Here is a 7,665-nt window from a genome sequence, read left to right as displayed (position 1 = left end):
GTGTATGACCAGCAGTGGGATTGCTGGGTCATAAGGCAGTTCTATTTCCAGGTTTTAAGGAATCTCCACACTGTTCTCCATAGTCGCTGTACTAGTTTGCATTCCCACCAACAGTGTAAGAGGGTTCCCTTTTCTCCACACCCTCTCCAGCATTTATTGCTTGTAGACTTTTGGATCGCAGCCATTCTGACTGGCATGAAATGGTACCTCATTGTGGTTTTGATTTGCATTTCTCTGATAGTGAGTGATGTTCAGCATCTTTTCATGTGTTTGTTAGCCATCTGTATGTCTTCTTGGCAGAAATGTCTGTTTAGTTCTTTGGCTCATTTTTTGATTGAGTTGTTTATTTTTCTGGAATTGAGCTGCAGGAGTTGCTTGTATATTTTTTGAGGTTAATTCTTTGTCAGTTGCTTCATTTGCTATTATTTTCTCCCATTCTGAAGGCTGTCTTTTCACCTTGCTTATAGTTTCCTTTTGTTGGGAGGCGCAGTGCAAAATAGCCTTGAAGGAGAAGGTCCTTCAAGGGGAAATGGTGAAGGGCCAGAAATACCCAGGCATTGTGTACTGATAGCTGAAAAACATTTCCTGCCTTTGGCTATGCTCGGCGCCAAAATTTAGCGATTAAACATTAAAGACGTTGCTTGAGAAAATGGGTTATAGAAAAACACATGGATTGTTAAGAATGCGCTGTTCCTTGAAGTATCTTTTACTGATTATATCTTAGCCTTGTACGTTTTCTGCTGGCCGTATGCTCTAAGCTCTTTGTTCCTTGCTCCTATCAAAAGGCTTGACTGCAGAAATAAAGTTGTCAGTCTTTGCAGAGACTGTCCAAGCATTGTCTTTTCAGGTTCACCGTTTCCAAGTCCTGGGAAGAAAATTCCCACAGGTGACGCCAAGAACAGGGACTTGATAGGAAGACTGAACAAAGCAGCGAGCCCTGCAGAAAGAGGTAAGCAGGATGGGACAACATAGCAGTAAGATTCCTTTCATTTCTATAATGCATCACTTTCTGAAACAAAATGGTGTTAATGTTTCAAGATATCAGTTGAATGACTGCTGTCATATTTTACTGGAACATAATCGTGGTTCCCAGAGGAGGGGACGCTCGGTCTAGACATATGGAAAAGGGTTAAGAATAATGTTTTGCGAGCATATCAGCAAGGAGTCCATATTCCCCCTCAATGGTAGGTTACATGATCACTCATATAGGCTGTCATAAAACAAATTGAAGGGCATAATGTTGATTTGGAAGTAGAGACTGTTCAGTCTTTGCATGAATATGAGCTTAAGGAACAAGATATGCAAGGTGCTTTGAAATATAAGAATGTTATGCTCAATCAGACAGAATCCTTGGAAAAACAGCTTGGAGACATATGTATACAGGATGTGTCAAAACTGAAACCACTTAGAGCAGAGGTCATTTCATTCAATGAACAGCCCAAATCTGAGGTTTTTCCTTCTGCTCCACCTGTAATACAGTTGCTAACTTTGCTCATACTAATCATTTCACTCCTCCTCGGGAGATGCCTACTTGCGCTTTCACTTTCCCAATACAGTTTGATCAGCCTGCCCAAGGCCAGAATGCTTGGGCTGGTCTAGATTTTGGTATGTTGTCCAGCTTTAAGAAAACATGCACTCTGTATGGACCTACTTCTCCTTACTGTGTAGAATTCCTCAGAGGATGGGCTGATTATTGAATGCCACATGATTTTTTTTTAATTAGCAAAGATGGTTCTAAATCCTCAACAATTACTTCAATGGCAAATATGGGTTGGTGATGAGGCCCGACAGATGATGATTGACCAGCAATCTTGTGGTAACCCTTCCCATTTAACCTATGATATACTCACTGGTACAGGAGCCATGGCCGATATGACTGCGCAATTAGCTAATATTACCCCTCAGATGTTGCATTTCATTAGAAAAATTTCTTGCAGAGCATGGGTAAAGGTTGATAATGTTAACTCTGATGGTTCATTTGTCAAGATTACCCAAGGACATGAGGAGAAATATTCCCAATTTATAGGAAAATTAAAGGATGCCATCAAAAAAATCTATCTGAGATGAAACCTTACAAAATATTATTTTAAAACAACTTGCCTTTGAACATGCTAATGAGGAATGTCGATTCATGCTTAGACCAATTCGAGAAACTGGTTCTCTTACGGAATATTTGAAAGCTTATAGAGATATCAGATCTATGTCCCATAGAGTAAAATTAGCAGCACTAGAAACTTTTAATGTGCAAAAGGCTGCTAATGCTAAATGTTTTAACTGTGGGAAGGCCAACCATATGAAAAAACAATGCCACATGCCAATGCAGACAGCTAAAAATAATAATACTTCTAATAAAAAAAAGGCCCCCAGAAGTTTGCCCAAAATGTAAAAGGGGATTCCATTGGTTGAATGAATGTCGTTCCAAATTTGATAAGGATGGAAATGAATTGACACAAGAGGCACAACAAAAACAACAGGGAAACTAATAAAGGAGCTATCCTCTAGCCCCACTACAAAAGGAGGACCCAACATTATGACACTGCAAGCAGCTACATCTAAGAGTGCTTGCATTGATATACCTAGTCTTTATGATATGGAATTAATAGAATTATACAATCCTCATAAAATCCCCACTGGATATTATGGTCCAATCCCACTTGCAACAGTTGGACTAATTTTGGGACCTAGCAGCTATACAATGAAAGGTTTAATAATGTTGAATGGAGTTATGGATGAAGATTATGAAGGAGAGATATATGTCATGGTTAATGTCGTAAAATTAGGAAATATATGTCTACAAAAAGGGGAACACTTTGCACAATTATTGCTTTTGCCATATGTCAAACCAGTGAGGGCATCTGATAAAATTAGGCAGGGAGACTTTGGTAGCACCAATCTTACCATGGCACTATCTACCTTATTAAAGGAACATCAAAAGCCTATGCTTACTCTAAATATACTGGGAAAAAATTTCACAGGTATGTTGGATACAGGAGCCAACATTTCCATTATTAGAACTGAAGAATGACCCCTTGAATGGGGTAAGACTGTGGCTCCTTCCAAACTGTGAGGGATGGGCGAAGCTGATGCTACACAAACTTTTGTCAGTGCATCCTATTTACAGGCTTATGGTCCTGATCAAATTGTAGCTTACATCAAACCATATATTACCAATATCCCTATTAATTTGTGGGGAAGGGATTTTCTTGAACAAACGAAAGCCACAATCTCTCCAAATGAGCCTTTTTAATGGGGGCCATTGAGTTAACACCGCTGCCTCTCGATTGGGAATCTGATGCCCCAGTATAGACACCTCAATAGCCCCTGACTAAAGAAAAGTTGGCAGCTCTCACACAATTAGTAAATGAGCAATTACAGAAAAATCATATAGAGCCTTCATTTTCCCCATGGAATTCTCCTGTTTTTTTAATAAAAAAGAAATCAGGAAAATGGCGAATGTTGATAGATTTAAGAAATGTTAATAATACTATGATTCCTATGGGGCCATTACAACCTGGATTGCCCTCCCCTTCCATGGTACCGAAAGGCTGGTCTGTAATTATTATTGATTTACAAGACTGCTTTTTTACTATACCTTTGCATCCTAAAGATAGAAAACGTTTTGCTTTTTCAGTTCCTTCTATAAATCACGTGGCTCCTATTAAAAGATTTCAATGGAAGGTTTTACCTCAGGGAATGATGAACTCTCCTACCATTTGCCAATATCTTATATCTGTTTTATTACAATCCATTAGAGATAAATATCCTACTGCCTTCATAATTCATTATATGGATGACATACTTCTTTCCATGGAATCTGAACTCTGTTTACAACAGCTATATGATGAAATCACCACCACTCTTCAAAATCATGGCCTACTTGTTGCACCAGATAAAACTCAATTGAAAGCACCCTTTAATTACTTGGGACATGTTATGGAAGAGTCTAACATAAAACCTCAAAAAACTCAAATCTCTATGCATTCTCTATGCACATTAAATGATTTTCAAAAAATGATAGAAGATATTAATTGGCTTCAGTCATCTATCGGCATTCCCACCTATGCATTACAAAATTTATTTAAAATTTTAGAGGGACCTCCTAACCCTAATAGTCCTAGACAGCTAACAAAAGAAATGAAAGAAGAATTAAAATTTGTTGAAAAACACATTCAACAATCTTTCTCAACTCGGCTAGACCATACCCAATGGGTCTGTTTATATATATTTCCCACCAAACATTCACCTACTGCAATCATAGCTCAAAACAGCCCGATAGAATGGGTATATCTACATACTAAACAGTCAAAGAAAATCGTATCATACATTGAGAAAATAGGGCAGATAATTGTATCAGGAAGGAGCCATGTACAAACCTTAACTGGATTTGATCCATATGCAATACATGTCCCCTCGACAAAAAAGGAATTACAAATTGCCTTACAATATAACATGACCATGCAAATAGCATTAAGTGATTTTCAGAACATTATCTCATTCCATTTGCTGAAAGGAAAATTATGGGACTTCCTACAATTTACTAAATTTATAGTAACTAATATCATTGCCTCCCAACCTATTTCAAATGCACCTACCTATTTCATTGATGGCAACAAGAAAGGCATAGCTGGGATCGTCAGCCCTGATATCAAAGAGAAATTACCTACTACCTATTCTTCAATACAAAGAGTTGAATTATATGCTTTATATGCTCTATTGTCTCTTCAACCATTATCCTTCAATGTGTATACTGATTCCAAATATCTTGCTTCCCTTTTCCCCGATTTTGTTACCGCCTTTTTATACAACCTAAATGAAGAATTACATATTCTCTTTTCAAAGACTCAAGCCTTAATTCAATCACATACGAAACCTTTCTTCATTGCACATATACGTGCTCATTCAGGTTTACCTGGCCCCCTGGCATCAAGGAATGATGCTGTTAATAGGTTCATAGCTCCTGTCTTTGCGCCTGCTATGGACGAACACGCTAATCTTCATACCAATGCTAAAAGATTGCGCTCTAAATACCATATTCCCCTCACTGAAACGAGACATATTAAATCCTATGACATCTGTGCTCCTCTGCACTTATGTACCACAGTTTCAAGAGTTAATCCTCGTGGGCAACAGCCTAACTCCCTTTGGCAATCTGACTTCACTCATTACTCCTTGGGAAAGTTTTCTTTGCTTTTTGTCTCAGTTGATACATTTTCAGGTTTTATATGGGCAATGCCTGTCTCTTCAGAATCCAGCAAACACGCCATTTCCGCACTTTTACTCACCTTCCCTGTTATGGGAACACCTTCGGTCTTAAAAACAGATAATGGGCCTGCATTTACCTCTCACTCGTTTCATTCATTTCTAATGGAATGGAATATAACACACATCACAGGGATACCCTACAATCCCCAAGGTCAAACAATTATCGAAAGAGCCCATCGTACTCTTAAAACTCATTTATTAAAACAGACAGGGGGAATATAGAAGAGGAGATACAGTTTTTATCCTATGAACCCTCAATTGTTATTATCTTTAACTCTTTATTCCTTAATTTTTTCTTTAATTTACTAAAAGATAGTTCTGATACTCGTGCAGACAAACATTTTGCAGAGGAAAACAGTAAGAAACCATTAGAAGCCAACACACCAATATGGTATAAGCAGTTTAATCAATGGTTGCCAGGAATCTTACGACTCCTACGCAGAGGTTACGGTCTTGTCGTTGCAGATGGAGAAGAAATCTGGGTTCCACTTCGCCATGTCCATTACCAAGAAGGACCCCGAGACCGGACTCCTCTGACGGGTGACGCAGCTGACGCGAAGGGTCTCGTCAATGACCATGGAGAAGCTGAAGAGAAAACGTCAATGTCTGAACCCCGACCGTAGACCTGAGCAATGGCATGTGTGGAAGATTCCTGCTGCATTGGAGCGCTTTGCCAATGTGTATGGGACTGCGAAAGCCTTAAAACCTCAAAACCATACCTTTTTATACGATTTTATATCCAATCTTGTGTGCACCTCCCATACATGTTTATTGTAGGTAACTTCGATATAGATCTTTCTGCTAAGATTGTTAACTGTACAGCATGTGCCTTGTATACGTGTTTAAACCATACTATTTCATATCATTATGTCAAAATTGCAATAGTCAAGCAAAGATCTGATTTGTGGCTTCCTGTTAACCTAACAAAACCATAGACCGACTCTGTATTTCTCTCAGTTTTGCTCAAATATGGCTTAAGGAGGTCAAAGCACATAATAGGATGGATTATTGCTGGCATTCTTAGTCTAATATCTATTGTTACAGTAGGAACCCTATCTGGTATGGCACTACACAATTCTATACAGATGTCTCTACTCAAGACTCCATGCCTCCTATGACGGAGTCCAACTAGCAGCTGCTGTGCTTTAACTAAAAACAAAAGGAGGATATGTTGGGAGGTGCAGTGCAAAATAGCCTTGAAGGAGAAGGTCCTTGGGGAAATGCCAAAGGGCCGGAAGTACCCAGGCATTGTGTACCGATAGCTGAAAAACATTTCCTGCCTTTGGCTATGCTCGGCGCCAAAATTTAGCGATTAAACATTAAAGACATTGCTTGAGAAAATGGGTCATAGATAAACACATGGGTCATTAAGAATGCGCTGTTCCTTGAAATATCTTTTACTGATTATATCTTAGCCTTGTATGTGTTCTGCTGGCCGTATGCTCTAAGCTCTTTGTTCCTCACTCCTATAAAAAGGCTTGACTACAGAAATAAAGTTGTCAGTCCTTGCAGAGACTGTCCAAATGTTGTCCTTTCAGGTTCACCGTTTCCAAGTCCCGGGAAGAAAATTCCCACACCTTTGTTGTGCAGAAGCTTTTAATTTTAATTAGTCCCATTTGTTTATTTTTGCTTTTATTTCCAATGTTTTGAGATGTGGGTCATAGAGGATCCTGCTGTGATTTTTGTCAGAGAGTGTTTTGCCTATGTTCTCCTCTAGGAGTTTTATAATTTCTGGTTGTACATTTAAATGTTTAATTCATTTTGAGTTTATTTTTGTGTATGGTGTTAGAAAGTGTTTCAGTTTCATTATTTTACAAGTGGTTGACCAGTTTTCCCAGCACTACTTGTTAAAGAGATTGTCTTTTCTCCATTGTGTATTCTTGCCTCCTTTGTCAAAGATAAGGTGTCCACAGGTGCATGGATTTATCTCTGGGATTTCTATTTTGTTCCATTGATCTATTTTTCTGTCTTTGTGCCAGTACCATACTGTCTTGATGACTGTGGCTTTGTAGTAGAGCCTTAAGTCAGGCAGGTTGATTCCTCCAGTTCCACTCTGCTTTCTCAAGATTGCTTTGGCTATTCAAGGCTTTTTGTATTTCCATAGAAATTGTGAAATTATTTGTTCTAGCTCTGTGAAAAATACCATTGGTAGTTTGATAGGGATTGCATTGAATCTATAGATTGCTTTGGGTACTATACTCATTTTCACTATATTGATTCTTCCAATCCATGAACACGGTATATTTCTCCATCTATTAGTGTCCTCTTTGATTTCTTTCACCAGTGTTTTATAATTTTCTATATATAGGTCTTTTGTTGCTTTAGGTAGATATATTCCCAAGTATTTTATTCTTTTCATTGCAATGGTGAATGGAATTGTTTCCTTAATTTCTCTTTCTATTT

At 38.3% G+C, this 7,665-nt stretch overlaps 1 long non-coding RNA gene across 1 annotated transcript; it reads left to right on the top strand.

The window, feature by feature from the left end:
- The first annotated feature begins 572 nt into the window (after positions 1–572).
- On the top strand, positions 573–6,773 carry LOC109577776 (uncharacterized). Its single transcript, XR_002183585.2, has 2 exons — positions 573–949; positions 5,728–6,773. It is a non-coding gene; the product is annotated as an uncharacterized lncRNA (long non-coding RNA).
- Positions 6,774–7,665: the final 892 nt, after the last annotated feature.

Source organism: Bos indicus, chromosome 3, assembly GCF_029378745.1.
Source record: "Bos indicus isolate NIAB-ARS_2022 breed Sahiwal x Tharparkar chromosome 3, NIAB-ARS_B.indTharparkar_mat_pri_1.0, whole genome shotgun sequence".
In the NCBI taxonomy this organism is placed as follows: Eukaryota; Metazoa; Chordata; class Mammalia; order Artiodactyla; family Bovidae; genus Bos; species Bos indicus.
The sequence above is the reverse complement of the archived record's forward strand: the minus strand, read 5'-3'. Positions and strand labels throughout refer to the sequence as shown.